Source organism: Lissotriton helveticus, chromosome 10, assembly GCF_964261635.1.
Source record: "Lissotriton helveticus chromosome 10, aLisHel1.1, whole genome shotgun sequence".
NCBI classification, from domain to species: domain Eukaryota; kingdom Metazoa; phylum Chordata; class Amphibia; order Caudata; family Salamandridae; genus Lissotriton; species Lissotriton helveticus.
In genome coordinates, this window is record NC_136071.1 from 379868972 (window position 1) to 379882902 (window position 13931).

A 13931-nucleotide genomic window follows, 5' to 3' on the forward strand; every position below is an offset into this window, starting at 1 on the left:
ACAGCTTGGTCCCTAGCAGACCCCGCTGCTGCTGCAGGCATACTTTTTTTTCCCAAATAATGTGGCGGTCGTCACACCAGTCTCCTTGGTAAGTGACGCCACTTGCTTCTTCTGCTCCTTACTGGCAACTTTCTTGCTAGAGGAGCTACGGGCAACTTTTTTTTGGGGCCATCTTCTTCAGATGTCAGAACAGCAGGCCGCAGTTGCACAACTTGCAGAGTGGTCTGTGGCCACACGTGATGTTGTGCTGCACACACCGCAGCAGGACTTCTTCCTGGCACTGATGAGGAACGATGAGGCTGATGATTCGTCTTTCTGCACCTAAAAGCAAACAAAGCCAGAGGAGCATCAGTTAAATAAATGTTGCATATGTAGCGCTTCAATTAATAGTTTGCAAGTAAGCATTTTTATTATACCCACCCCCCAAAATGGAAAGACCAATAAAATGCACCACTGACCGAGTACCCCTGGGCATAATGGATGAAAGCATGGCAGACTGGGTGCAGGCCGATGGCACAACAAAGCATACTGCCTGGTTTCAAAATGGCCCCTAGACCCCCACTCACATGGCCAGGCCCTGCCTGTACCAGTCCTCAAAATGGCCCCCACCCACATGGCCATGCCCCATCAACACCCCAAAAAATCGAAAAACACACAAAAATCACCACAATCCAATGCCATCCATGCCCTCCATGATGTTTACATTAAAGAGACCCAACAGAAAGATTCAGTCCATGCACCACTGAGTACCCCTGGACAAAAGGCCCCAACAACAGCCCAAAAATCGAAAAACACACAAAAATCACCACAATCCAATGCCATCCATGCGCTCAATGATGTTTACATTCAAGAGACCCCACAGAAAGACTAGGCCCCTGCACCACTGAGTACCCCTGGGCAAAAGGCCCCAACAACAGCCCAGAAAACGAAAAACACACAAAAATCACCACAATCCAATGCCATCCATGCCCTCAATGATGTTTACATTCAAGACACCCCACAGAAAGACTAGGCCCATGCACCACTGAGTAACCCTGAGCATCATGGATGAAAGCAAGGCACATTGGATGCAGGCCTATGGCACAAAGCACACTGCCTGGATTCAAAATGGCCCCTTGACCCCCACCACATGACCAGGCCCTGCCTGTACCATGCCTCAAATGGCCCCCACCCACATGGCCATGCCCCATCAACACCCCACAAAAATCGAAAAACACACAAAAATCACCACAATCCAATGCCATCCATGCCCTCCATGATGTTTACATGCAAGCCACCCCACAGAAAGACTAGGCCCATGCACCACTGACAGAGTACCCCTGGGCATAATGGATGAAAGCATGGCAGACTGGGTGCAGGCCTATGGCACAACAAAGCATACTGCCTGGCTTCAAAATGGCCCCTAGACCCCCACCCACATGGCCAGGCCTTGCCTGTACCAGTCCTCAAAATGGCCCCCACCCATATGGCCATGCCCCATCAACACCCCAAAAAATCGAAAAACACACAGAAAATCACCACAATCCAATGCCATCCATGCCCTCCATGATGTTTACATTAAAGAGACCCCACAGAAAGACTCAGTCCATGCACCACTGAGTACCCATGGGCAAAAGGCCCCAACAACAGCCCAAAAATCGAAAAACACAAAAAAATCACCACAATCCAATGCAATCCATGCCCTCCATGATGTTTACATAAAAGAGACCCCACAGAAAGACTAGGCCCATGCACCACTGGGTACCCCTGGGCATAATAGATGAAAGCAAGGCACATTGGATGCAGGCCTATGGCACAAAGCACACTGCCTGGATTCAAAATGGCCCCTTGCCCCCACCACATGGCCAGGCCCTGCCTGGACCAGGCCTCAAAATGGCCCCCACCCACATGGCCATGCCCCATCAACACCCCAAAAAATCGACAAAACACACAAAAATCACCACAATCCAATGCCATCCATGACCTCCATAATGTTTACATTCAAGACACCCCACAGAAAGATGGCCCATGCACCACTGAGTGAGTACCCCTGGGCAAAAGGCCCCAACAACAGCCAAAAAATCGAAAAACACAAAATAATCACCACAATCCAATGCCATCCATGCCCTTCATGATGTTTACATTAAAGAGACCCCACAGAAAGACTAGGCCCATGCACCACTGGGTACCCCTGGGCATAATGGATGAAAGCAAGGCACATTGGATGCAGGCCTATGGCACAAAGCACACTGCCTGGATTCAAAATGGCCCCTTGACCCCCACCACATGGCCAGGCCCTGCCTGTACCAGTCCTCAAAATGGCCCCCACCCACATGGCCATGCCCCATCAACACCACAAAAAATTGAAAAACACACACAAATCACCACAATCCAATGCCATCCATGCCCTCCATGATGTTTACAACTTTACATTCAAGACACCCCACAGAAAGACTAGGCCCATGCACCACTGAGTACCCCTGGGCAAAAGGCCCCAACAACAGCCAAAAAACCGAAACACACATAAAAATCACCACAATCCAATGCCATCCATGCCCTCCATGATGTTTACATTAAAGAGACCCCACAGAAAGACTCAGTCCATGCACCACTGAGTACCCCTGGGCAAAAGGCCCCAACAACAGCCAAAAAATCAAAAAACACACAAAAATCACCACAATCCAATGCCATCCATGCCCTAAATGATGTTTAAATTCAACAAAACAGTTGCATCATGCACCCATAACTAACCCTGGTCCTACTGGATACTGTGGCTACCCACAATAGATTTTATTTAATGTTCTGAAAAAGTTCCAAAATTGTAGTTGCAGCAACTGTAATACCCCAAACAAACAACATCAACTTACTTGTGAAATTTCTAATCCAAAAGTGATCCAAAGAAAGTCAAAAAGGCCTCAAATCCAAATATCCAGCAGCATCCACAAAAAGTAATCCTTCCAGGTCAAGATCCAAATCAAAGTGACCAGGACATGAACAAAGCACTGGGAGGAGCCTGCTGGACAGGAACAGGAAGTTGGAGACTGTGGGGCACTTCCTTCCTCCCACTCCCCCCAAAATGGACTCCTTGCAAAAGTTCAGGCAAATGTCAACCTGAGGAGTTATTCTGATAAAAATCATCATTTTCAGAAGGTTTAGGCTGCCTGCTACTGGATTTCTTGTGCAGAATTGCAAATTTTGAAATTTCGTAAATGCGAGATTGTCGCTGCCCGCCGCATCTACGTGTTCGCAAGTGTTTACTCCCGCGATGCGTGATCACAGACCTTTATGACGTACTCGCGTTGACAAACTCTCGCTGTGCAAGGTGGCAAGCCGCGATGACGTAATCGCGGTCGACAAACTCACGCGGGATCCCGCAGCAAGATCCAAAATGGCGCAGCACACGCAAACATGGAGAAAAACAACTCTTCAAACGCTGAATGACGGTAAGTGAACGCCGCGCGCCGCAATATTGTATTTGTCAAGCGTGACCCCAAGCAAAAAAATCCGCTTCGTGCGAATTTGCGAATTTTCGGCAAATTCGCGAGAGTTCGCGGATTGAGAATTTGCCGAAAATCCACGAATTCCGCGAGCGGAACGGATTTTACACCCATGCTTAACTAGAACTAAGAGGAACTGTCGGTACTTTACCCTGAAAACGAGTGGCAAGCTGACCGTAGTAGCAGCAAAAGGAACACTGCAGAGGTAGGATTTGGGGAACCTGGCAATTATGGGATAATAGACTTGGTGACTTTAGTGAATTAGTTGGGGAGTGGCTGTGACTTTTTTGTTCCTTCTATTATAGACTGTGCAGCCATACCGTAATGGTTCTTGAAGGATTTTTGAGTTTATAAATAGATTGACAGCATTTAAGTTGAATAAGGTGAGCTTTCAAAATAATAGCACTTGAGCAAGCCAATGATGAGTTATTAGCATAGGATGTTGCATTAATAACGACTAATAAGTAAGGGCACACCCAGTTCTGATCTTATAACATATTATATATATTTTTTGGATCAACAGCTATACAGACCACATAAACGAGATTATCTTCTGATCAAAAAAAATTGGAATATTTATATTGGAAACTTATCCCACAACCGCATCTATGAAATTTTGCACATTAGGTGAGTGAGTACAATTTCTGTTCTCTACACCACTTGTAGTGGGCGGGTGATAGTGGTCAGTCACTTAGCCCTCCTATTGACCCTGAATGTACTGTTTTGTTTACTTTTTAAATTCAGATTGCCCTCAAACGTGACAGAACGAGTCAAGGGGGAGCATCATATAGATTGCCTGATTTTTGAGACAAGATAGCATTGACCTTATCTAAAGGTGAGGGACTGCTGGGGATTCCGGCTAACCTAAGGGAGTATAGGTCATGACTAATGTATTTGACGAGATGGGTGGTTTTTAAAATAAATGTGTTTTTTAATATGGTGTGTTATTGATACCATGATGAGAATGGTTGAAGGCATCAAATGTTCCCACTTAGTATGGGGTGTTCCGTTTTTGATCTCAATAAAATGATTTTGGCTTGTAGAATGGTATATAGGCAGGAGCTTGTTTAGAATGTTAAATAGGCAGGGCAAGACCAGTTTCTGTTAAATCAATGAACTAAAGGAAAACATATTGTTGATGTCAGCGAATGGCTAGTTATTGTTCTTTTCTCTCTACTTTTTACAGCCCTGATGATGTCCCATGGGGGACGAAACGCGTAGACTGTATCTGGCTGTACTTGACCCACATATGAACTGTATCGATATCATTGAATCATCTCTTCTAAAGAAATCACTTGAAGTGTGAAAATAAAAAGAAGTAGCAAGCCTGCTTTAAAGAGTTTTTTCTTTAACTGATTACGTCTAAAAGTGACTGTTTAATGATTACAGTTAGGATATAGGATACTCCTTGGTTATTGTATGATACATTATAAATAACTTTTTTCCCATTAAAAAGAGAGCACACTTCTTTCTTACAATATATACAGAAATCCATAGAAAGAAAACAATAACAACATACATTAAATTGTCTTGGTATAAAGTGAGTCATGAAATTGCAACATGTGTCTATCAAAGTCCACAATATGGTGTGATGGAGGACTCAGGCCCCGGCCAGTACCTCAATTCACTCTAACACATTACTTAAAGAAAAATACCCACTCCTTTCATACAGACTATATAAAGTGTATGGAAATTGGTAGCAGCATACAGTAGATTGTGTCAGCTAAAAGTGGCCCGTGCAATTACAGCATGTGTCTGTCAGTGAGCCAGGGAAGAAAGCAAAGGATTGCACAAACCCCAGGCCAATGTCAGAGTTCATTTAGAGCACTGGAAAACATGTAATACAAGGGCAGCTATTTTACACATATACATCAAGTAATCACTTTCTTTGGGTACACTTGGAATGCCTGATCCAAACAGCCATGAGGTATTTGGCAATGGAAAAGACCACTACTCTACTCATATCAGCACTAAATATTCTAAAAGCTTCTATGTTCTGCCTAATACCCATATTCCTGCAAAGGGGGACTATCCACTGTGCTCATGAGCTAGAATAAAACAGGCAAAAATATAAAAATGTGGGTCAATGTTACAGGCGCTCCCAAGCTTACAGTACAATGGTCATCATCTGAATCGTTCTCTTCCCATTTGCTATAAAACGTTTCGGTTGGAAGGGTTCTATATCTAAATTGGAGATACAGTTTTCATGCAAGATGAGGAACAATTTCATCAATTGTTGTTCATAGTGCGGGGAGGGTTTGATGTCTATTAATTCCAATGATAACGATCCCTTGCACAGAGTAACAGTTTCCAAGCCTATGCACTCTCAGTAGATTTCTTTAACCATAGCTCTAGGAATCAGGCACATGTCCTCTGGTGATGTCCAATAGTTCTGCAGACACAATTTCTCTAAAAGGGCTTCAATGAACCTCAACCAAAGAGTTTTGACAACGCATGCAGGAACCATATTTAACATTTACGCCCACCCGATAGGGTTCAGGAGCTTGTAAAGACCACAATTGGTGCCATTAGATTAGAAGTATACATTTAATTTTATGAGATCCTCCTTTGAGCCACATCCAGATAGACATGGGTCAACAGAGTACTCATTGGAAGGCTCAAAAGGGATCTAATAAAACTGTTTGATTCTTGACAAGACAGTAGTGTTTGTGCATCCCCACATCCCAATCCCATACATGACTGACCTAAGGGTATAAATGTCTAGGGCTGGTGCCATCCTTCTGAGTGATGTCCATCTGTGAATGTTAGCTATGCTTGAGGGGCCAATTTAAATTAGAGGTTAATCTTACAACTAGATCATCAAAATTTACCCACAAACATATGTCTCTTATAGTTCTTTTGTTTCAGATGGCCTAAGATCATAAATGTTGACTTGGAGCTATTTAGCTTCAGCCCACGCTCAGCACAGAAAGTATTAAAGTTGTTCAACAACTGTTGGAGCCTCTGAACTGATTTTGAGATAAATCTGCTAACATGTTTGAGTGTTACCCATTCCGTGGCATGGAAGTTCACAGAATAAATAGGCTCCTAATGCTATCAAAGCCTATATTTTTAATCCTTTAATTCATCCTCCTGGCAAAAGAAACAGTTCCGTAAGGCAAAATAGAATTCACATTTGTAGTCCGTTTTCTCCTGCGATCTTAGCAGATGTACATGTTTTCAAAACATTAGTTGCCACCATAGTGGCTTTCTTCAAAATGTTATCATATAAGCATCCAATTCAATTTGGAATCCACAGCCTCTCCCAGGTAAGGATATGTTTTTACTTGCTTGATTTTCCCATCTTGTATATACCAAGAAAATGTAAATGTTGATTATGAAAAAGTTATTGTTTGGTTTTGGACTTATTAATCATACCAAAATGGGTCTTACTGTTTATTAAGAACAAACAAAGGTAATCAAAGGTCAATATGTGTCCACAGCAGTAGAATTCGAGGGTCCGGATAGGAGCGGACACAGATCCTTACACATATAACATTTGAAAAGTACAGTGTTCAGTGTAGCTCGTTAGTCAAATCATCTTTGTAAACAGGCCTTGATTTGAGGAATTCTTTATCTGAATCCAATATAAATTATTGTAACTCAGATAAAGTTGGGATGACCCAAATCCCATGCCTTGAGTTTACAATACAAACTACATGTACCCACTCAGTCAAATGCCAAACTGTTATCAATACAATGGGCATGAATCAGTGGAGACAGGTCTAATTTATCTAATTAATTGTGAAGGACAAAGAATCAGCCCAGCATTGACAGTACAAACACAATGTACAACATTCTCCCCAATGGCGAATGTATTCAATTAATAGGGTTTCCTAAACTGAGGAACTGTACAACCAATAGCAATTAAAATGATATTTTCCTATATAATTTTTCTTGCCATATATAACACAGTTGCTAGTGGGTAGTTATAGTTAGGACCACATTTCCATAGGAAATAGATTTTCTTGGTTTGCTAATAACATTGCTACAGTTTCATTAATATTCACAAAAAATTTTTTTAAAATCTCATCCACCTCAGCTTTTTCCAAGAAAAGCTTTGTGGTGATCCATCATGTGTGGGGTCAGAAAGAAAGAGAGCGGCAAAACAAATTTTCCTCACTAAACAGAATCCCACCAAATGTTTTAAAAAGCTAGATCTTGATCCAGAAACGTGCTGTTTGTATAAAAATCTCATTTGTTTTTTTAGAAATGGAGGTCCAAAATGTATATATATGTTAAGCTGTAAATGATCCACGGACCCAACAGGTCAGAATATTAGAGGTGATTAACTGCAAAAAATCCACAAAGATGTTTTGACAGCTAATTTGAAACTTTTCGATAAAACATATAGGGGATCATGGTGGTGAAACCCTGACTACCTTGGCCTGGTGGATGGGTTCCCTCTGGAACCCTGCCCACCTTGGCCAAAAACGTAATTAAAAAAAATAAAAACCTCCACTCTGCAGTAAAAGCTCCAACCGTTTACAAATGGTCACTTGAAGGGACCCGCAGGCAGCTGGGTAGGCGCACACATTCTTTTTGGAGAGGGGGTATTTGGCAAGCCTTTATTCCAGGGCCATTTTAAGGCTCCTCCCCCTGCTGGAGCACTGGGAGAATCTTACCACTTGCCCTACTTTCTAGGTGCCAGAAAGGTAAAGAGAGTTAAAGGCAATTCTAAAAATGTAATTTACAGTGTAGCCCTTTGGCCACACATTAAGGACCAAAAATCGGTCAATAGGGTTAAAAAAGGTTTATTATGAATTACGAGCCAAACTGCTGTATATAAACCTCAATAACATATTGTATAGGTAGAAATTCATCCCAAGATATCCAATGTGTCGAATGAAGTTGAGTCTGTTCAGCATAAGACATAGAAGAACGTCAGTTTCAGCATGTAGGTTAAGATCCTCCAGTGTATGCATGAGTAAATCTAAAATGGCCTAAACTAATCCTAAAATTAAAGTTGAAAAGTTGAAGACTTAGTTAGATTAGAGAAGACAGAAAGATGTCAGTATTGAGGTGACTTCAGTAGAGATTCTGCTAATCAGGAAAATCGCATAAAGTCACATAATGAGAACATCGTGGAGAGTTCTGTCCCCCTCAGAGTCTCTAGGGATACTGGTCTCTAAAACTTAAGTGTGAACACCAGTTAAATCCACAGAATATTTGTGACTTCCACGTGATCAACTCAAGTAATTTTCTACCTACAAACAGTAAGAATTGTCATCCTCACTCGATCCTTCTCGTTCCACTGTTCAAACAGGACGTCCTTGAATTTCTCCAGTCTCCAGAGAGGACCTAAATAGATGTTCTCCCTTATGGTTTATTAGCGCCAACAGTTCTCATCCTGAGCCTCACTATCTCTAACACACAGTATGTCTTTCACTAAGTATGATATCATGTGAATGAACCTGCAAAGATAGAACATTGCAATCCACGTTGAAGGTAAAAAACAGAAAACCAAACACTTAGAGTCTTTGATTAAGCTAACTTAATAAAGCAGTCCTTCATTCATTCATTAGAAACTTTATTCGGTTATTATCATTAAAAACCACCATAAAAGTACAATCAAATATTACAATAAAATAATCATGGCACAATAGAAATAAACTCATTGTATTTAATGCATGGATTGATTTCATACCTTAATTGATTTTCGGGATCTAAAACACTTTTAAAAAACACAGAAACAGATGCAACAGTTAGTATGTTATCTAATTTCTGAATAGCTAAAAACGCAGGGCGACACTGATTAACTTCCATGATCCTCAGTATGGGCACAATCCATCTTTTCCTTGGATTTGTGTAAAACTTGCAAAATAACAAGATATGAATATCTGACTGTTCTGACAAATCATCACATGGGCATTTGCTAAGTTGCCTTGACCAGTTATTCATGTTGGGGAAACTAAAAACTCTAAATAAAATGTTTAGCCTGAAGCATGTTAATAAGAAACTTCCAAATGTATTCATGTGTAACATTACATATGGTTGCATATTACAAGATGTCATTATTAGTTGATGCGCAACCACTGTCTTTTTCGTCATTTCAACATTAGTTCTACGTTCTCCCAGGTGCATCATACAAAGATTTTTAAACTCCTTTCTGGGGACATGACCCAAAAAAGGATCATCATAGTAGTCATGATGTCCTATGTCTGTTAAAAACATCTTTATGCAGGATAGCCATCCCATCTTGCAGGCGCTGTCAAGGCTCATCACATCCCTAAAGATGGACCGATTAAAAACACACTCCTCAGTGGTCCAAACCCTATGCCACAAAAGAACAAGTTGTACCTTGATAACATCTTCTATATGTGGTTGGCCAAGTTCAGCGTGACAAATATATGTAGGGACACTTTCCGGGACAGCTAAAAGGTATCTCATAAAAGCATTTTCCACCACCTGGAGAGGTTTCACATTTACGTATCCCCATATACCTGCACCGTAGATAGCGGTTGCTACACATGTAGCGCTATAAACGGTTAAAAGTTCCGCAATTGGTGTCTTGCCCATCATCTTGCTAACATTTTTGGAGCCATTATAGATTTACAGAACATCAACCTTCTTGCCTTTATTGCACTTTTCCATAGGCCAGATTGATCGAACAATATACCTAAATATGGAAAGGTTGGGGTAAAGTCCAATGGTTTCGAATTATTGTACATAATTTTTTTCTTCTTATCTGCCCCGGGGCTACAATTCATGCAGCATGTTTTTGTACAGTTAATTCTAAGATCCAAACTAGACATAAAATGGGTGAAAGATGTAACCATCCTTTGCATAGCAAGAGGGGTCCGGGCCATCAAGACCGTATTGTCCGTGTATAATAGAGCAGGGACAGATCTTTTTGCTATTATAGGCATGTCCCTTCACTCCCGCAGCAAAGTACTTTCGAGGTCATTGATGTAGATTGTTAAAAGGAAGGGAGCAAGGACACATCCTTGCCGCACTCCTCTTGCGATGCTAAAGGACCTAGTGCACTCTCAATTTTTACCATAACGGACTGATGCTGTTGCCCCGAGTAGAGCTCCCTAAGAAAGTAAATAATGTTCTTCTCTACACCCAAATTCTCCAAGATCAACCAGAGCTTACTGGGGGTAACGCAATCGAAAGCTGACGTTAAGTCAGCAAAAGTTAAAAAGATACGTTCCACCTTAGCCTTGGTATATTTTTCTAAGAGAATGTGCAAATTAAGACCCTGGTCAATAGTGCCAAGGCCCTGCCTAAATCCATATTGTAGATCACTAATTATTGAGTATTCATCAGCCCAAGTTTGTAATCTGTTTAAAATCACTCGACCATAAATCTTGATGGATGAGTCTAGTAATAATATTGGGCGATAGCATGAGCAACTTGTTCTATCTCCCTTTTTAAATATAGGTACAATAATAGACTCAAACCATGATGGAATCAAGCCATTAGAACAGGATGTGTGAGAAGTGGGCCTCATAGATCCATATTACTTTTGTACAAGTCAACTGGAACCCCATCAGGGCCAGTTGCCTTGCCTCCAGACTAGCTTTTATACTTACAATTACCTCTTCCAGGGTAATGCCCAAAACTATTTTCGTGTTGGTGTCTGAGGTCTTCTCAACCGCTGTAAACACAGATGGTATACTTTTTGAAGCACGCGGCACACTGTATAAATCAGCGTAATGCTTTACCCATTCATTCTCAGAAATAGCTATTTCTACCCTTGCCTCAGTATTATCTTTAAAAAAAAGGGGCATTGACAGATTTCCAAAAGGCCGCGGTGTCCCTATTCGAAGAGGCCTCACACAGAGAACAGGGCTCACACAAAGAACCCCTTTCTTTTTTTCAGGGTCATCTTATAAGCTTTCCGCAGCTCCCTTATTAAGGTCGGATCCCTAATGGGGGCAGTCAAGGCGTGCTTAAGGTTAGAGTAAGCCTTGGTACTTGCTGTGTCAAACCAACTCACTATTTTTTCTTTGCCCTTTTTCATTTCTACCCATAGTCTTTTTTTAATGTATGTAACAATAATTAAAACATTTTTAATAATAATAAAATCATCCGAATTTTCATCCAGACAGGCCCCAATACTAGGTTCACATTTCTTAATTAGATTGTAAAGAAAATCATCTGGAACCACCTTAGTCCACTTTAAGGAATAACCATTTTGTCTATTCAAAGTAACATTACATATAGCCTGCCTTAATATATTCTCTCCAACCGGATCACAATGCGGATCTAAAATTTCTACAGTTAGGGGGAAATGATCACTCAATGTTATATCTAGGGTTTTAAAGGTTTTGATCTGTCCTTCATATCTAGCTGACAACAATATAAAATCGATAGTTGAAAAGGCACCTCTACCATTAAATGTGGGAAAAAACGGGGCCTCTGGTTGACGGATTCGGTTTGCAAAACCCATGTCACAAGAGAAGATAACTTCATTCAGGAGGTCCCCACATGTGGTATGTTCAAAATGCGTTAAGCTGGTATCATTCATTCAGCATTATACCACATGTCCCTTGTTCTCCTATTTTCCATAGGGAACAATTAAAGTCCCCACCCCATACAACAAAAACTTCTTTAGATCCCCCCCCCCATCAAATATTTGACATCTGTACCCAATGCTTTCAGCAGTTCTTCAATTGCTTCCGGGGGAGCATTGTTATAAAAATGAACAATTATCAAGCAGAGTGATTTATCAATGTGTATCCTAACCATGTGAAAGTATCGGTTATTAAAAACTATCTCTATTTTCTCGCATTTAACCAGGTTCGATACATACGTAATCAATCCCCCTCATGTGCAGAGTTTATTGCCGGTGAGAATAAGGTTTTAAAACTGCATAAGTGATATGCCTCTGTGGCCCAAGTTTCTTGAAGACTTACTATATCGTGGTCATTTACGGTATTATTCCATACTTGATTTGACAATTTTGTTTTTAAACCTGCAACGTTCCAATACATTATTGACCACCTGCCCATTTTAGCTGATATATCCACAGGACTAATAAGACCACTGTTATCATTTATATTTACACACAGTATGTTCCCAGCTGTATCACTTTCCTTCAATGCGCCAGGCTCTTCAGGGTTAGTCTCCCCAATTCTCGTTCTAGGGACCTCCCTTGAACAATTCACTCCTTCATTGGTTCCCCCAATCACAGGTATCACATTTGGAAAATTGGGCATCAGATTAAAAGTTGAGCACCCAGTTCTAAGTCAATCTACCCCCTCAAGTTCTGAGAGCATATCAAAGCAGTCAATCTGCACTTTAAATACATGACTATGTGTGCACGGACAAATACAATAGAATGCAAGACGGTAATAAAAACATTATTACACTGAAAGTGTACTTTCGGTAAATACCTTATAACTCAGAATACACAGATGAAAATGTGCATGAGAACTACACTCCTTAGCGTGTAATGAAACATCAGCACACATACTCAAACGAATGTCTAAGTTCTAAAATTAATACACTTCCGTCTGATACTTAGTGTTGATCTTCACGTTAATAAGATTAAGACAGTAAATATATTATGCTAATGCACATAAATTGTGCGCTTTTGTTGGGGGTGCTAGAGGGCGCGCTGCGGAATGGCTGCACACTAGTGCTGCTCCGTTGGTAGGGGAAAGTATCCTGCAAAAATACGTGGAACGGGTGAACCAAGACAGACGCAAAGCACGAAATAATGTGTCGGAATGTGAGCACCACGACAAACTGAACTGAAAAGGTAAGTTACTAAGCCATTTGATCGCAAAACAGCCTGGGAAGAAAAACGTAGCGGAACTTCAAGGCACCACAAAATTGCGGTGCGGTACGGCACGTAATCCAAAAAAGAGAAAGCAGCCCAAAAGTCAGTGAGCCTGTAAGTAGACGATCACCGGGCATATTGCGAATCCAACAGCTGATACCCCGCTGAATTGTACGCTACAGTGCCCACACTCAATAAATGCACTCGCCCTTCGCTACTGTACACCGCCGGCCCAAATGAAGTCGGGGAGACCAATGCAAAATGGCGCAGCAGAGCGGAGATGTAACCGTTAAGGCAGCGCAGCTCTCAAAGTGACTACGCATGTACCTGTGGCCGACCGAAGTGCCCACTAATAACAAGGCCAAGCCAGAGGAGTGAGACCACTTGGCTTACCTGGGTGCAGTGATCATCAGATAAAAGCGAGTGCTGTGTATGCGAAATATCGCAGAGCGGTCTGGTGCTGAGTGCCTGGCGCGTGGCAGACACCGGTGAGCATATCAGTGAGCACACCGTAATAGTTATGATGTGTAACGATTAGCACAAGACGCCAGTATATAACATTGGCTGTAACAGCGTGCTGCACATAACTGTCACATAAGGCTCCTAACAAATTCCAGCCGATTGATCGAAGCGCACCTCAGATATTAATGGCACAAGACCAATCAAATAAACAACTGGAATTTGTGATTGAGATACACCCCCTGCAATGCCTATTTAAAGAT